Raw genomic sequence first — 3,074 nt, 5'->3', positions numbered from 1 at the left:
GTATGTCTGGCCTAATCAGCCCTAATAAGTCACGTGGGTGTGCAGTCGGTACAGCTCTGATGGCAGCGTCCTCAGGTGCCCCAGTAACATGCCTATTCCTCTCCCCTTGCAGTGGCCTGAGTCATCTTGTGTGACAGTCAGTGTTCAGCATTGTCACCATCACAACCAGATACTCATCAAGCACTTACTATATGGAGGGATCCGTGTTTGGGGTTCGTGATTGAATAGGCAGCATTATGTCCACAGGTTGCTAGGAGGACTTGCTGTGGAGTCGTACCTATTTTTCACACAGATTTGGGGAGGGGAGTTTCTAAGACCGTGGCTCTAGCATGGACAATATAGCAGCAGTGTGGGAACCCAGTGATTTCCAAACCCCTGCTATATCCAGAGCCTCCCTCCAAGGCCAGGAGCTGGGCAAACAATAGATGCCAATCAAGAAGGCCCTGTGCAATTTATTACTGCAGAGTCGTTCCCAGGGAACAAGATGCTGGATCCAGCCAGTATTCACTCCTGAGGGAGCACAGTTTACATGTTCATTCATTCATCCTCTCATTCATTTCTCCCTCCAATGGACATTTACCACACATCCGCTATGTGTTAAGTTCTCTGCTCCATGTTAGGAATGTAAAGAGGAACGAGACATAGCCCCTAATGGAGACAGACAAGTAAATACTTAGTCATCATACAATGACACAAACATTATAATTCATTTGCTTAATAATTTCTTGAACAACTACTACGTGCCGGGCACTGTTCTAGGCACTGGGGGTACAACCATGAATTGAACAGACAAAATTCCTTGGCTCATGGAGCTGACATAAATAGACTACTTTAGCAGTTCAAAGGAAAGGGCAGCGACCACTGGCTAGTGGAGTCTGGGAAGGCTTGCAGAAAAAGGCGTGATGGCAACTGGGTCCTGAAGGACCGTGCCTTGACAGAGAGGTAGAGAAGGGCAGGTGGGGCGGGGCAGAGGGCGGGTAACTGCGGACAAAACCGCCTGCCATTTCAGTAAACAAAGAATGTTGCCCGCCATCAGGCCAGGGGCCACTGCAGCTGCACCCCCAGCCCAACACGGCGCGCCCTGAGGGGAATTCAGAAAGGAGAAAAACGGGATACTGGCTACAGATAGTTAAGATGCATATCTAAGGAATGATTTCAATGAGCCCAGATTCTTGCATCTTCACATACACAGAAAAGTGCTAAAATCATTAACCTGAGGTGCCTGTTTTTGTAATTAGCAGTAATCTTTTGATGTTCAACCACATTTTTTTTTTCCTGCAAAAACTCCTATATATCCTGGCCCCTCCCTTGCCTCTTTGGAACAGCTCCTCAGAGCTCTCTAAGCTGTCTGAGAGGCAGTCTCCCCGGGTGCAGTCCTCAGTAAGGTCCCCGAATAAAACATAACTCACGACTTTTAGGTTGAGCGTTTTTCTGTAGTCCACATAATAGTACAGCAAAGCTCAGAAATATGAACGTGAATGCCTGGTGAGGGAATGGCAAGCAGCTTGGTTTGGGACTTTGGAGCATGAGTGGAAGTAGCAGGACAAGAGGCACAAGTTATTGTCTCTCCATAGCTGGTGCAATCAGCTAAAATAGACCAACGCCCGGGTGTCAGCATTTTGCTGAGACGCCCCCTCCCAACCCCTAACCCTGGCAAGAGGTGAGGGGGCGCCAAACACCACGTGGTCATGTGGTTGTGTTAGTTAGGTTGGGCCTTACCCAATGGCTCAATAACCCAATAACCCCAGCCTCGGGCAAATAACATTAGACGGGCGCTTGCTCAGTGCCTCCTTTTAAAAGGAGGGTCTGGGGGCTTCTCTGGTGGCGCAGTGGTTAAGAATCCGCCTGCCAGTGCAGGCGACATGGGTTTGAGCCCTGATCCGGGAAGATCCCACGTGCCATGGAGCGACTAAGCCCATGAGCCACAACCACTGAGCTTATGTGCCACAACTACTGAGCCCGTGTGCAACAACTACTAAAGCCTGCGCGCCTAGAGCCTGTGCTCCGCAACAAGAGCAGCCCGCGCACCCCACAAAGAGTAGCCCCCGCTCGCCGCAACTAGAGAAAGCCCGTGCACAGCAACGAAGACCCAACACAGCCAAAAATGAAATAAATAAAATAAATAAATTTAAAAGGAGGGTCTGTCCTGAAAAGCTTGGGAAACTTGAATAAAATCAAATGTAGCTTTAGGTTCAAGTAATTATTCTTAAACAATAATTGTTAAATTGGCTGGAAGAGTAAATAACCCATACTCTAAAAATGAACTCTGTAAACAGTGCTTTGGTTATTACAATTTCTATTTAATTGAATATTTGTCAGGTGGATTTTGTCTGTTGTTGAAACTAGCCAGCTTTCATATTTTAATATATTTCATGACTGAAAATAAGTAGTTGGACAGGATAGCCTTGAAGTTCTCTTTGAAAGTCAAGGACAGCTCAGAGTAGTTACCTCACCTCTTTAAGCCTCAGTTTCATCAGCTGTAAAATGGAGCTAATAACAATACCTACCTCTCAGGGCTGCTGAGAGGGCCAGGAGAGTTAATCCATGCAAAGTGCTTGGCACAACATTAGCATATAGGAGGTCAAAATAATTAGCTATGATCCTGATTCTGTAGTTTTAGAGAAATCACGGTATTTGGTTGTATCGATTGTTTAATCAGCAGAAGCAGGCTTAACAATCCAATACGTCTAGATCTAGAAGTTCTGAAAAGGGCCACAGTCCTCGGTAGAAGACTTAAGAAATGATATTGTATCTGATTCTGTAAAAATATTTATATATGTGTGTGTGTATAACTGAATCAGTTTACTGTACACCTGAAACCAACAGAACATTGTAAATCAACTACATTTCAATACAAATTTTTTAAAAAAGAAACCAAATGGTATTGTAACCCAAACAAGAAAAGTTGATTCCCAATCTTCCTGGCGGACAAAATGAGGCACTAACCCATGATGAGGTGTGATGTGACCCAAGACAGACAGAGAAACATGGAGCTGAAGTGGGATTACAATTTCAATGGCCAAACTCGCAGCTTTTAAATCCTAATTGGCAAACAGCATGCTTTTACCCAGAAG

Source organism: Stenella coeruleoalba, assembly GCF_951394435.1.
Source record: "Stenella coeruleoalba genome assembly, chromosome: X".
Lineage (NCBI taxonomy): Eukaryota > Metazoa > Chordata > Mammalia > Artiodactyla > Delphinidae > Stenella > Stenella coeruleoalba.
This window is presented reverse-complemented; position numbering follows the sequence as displayed.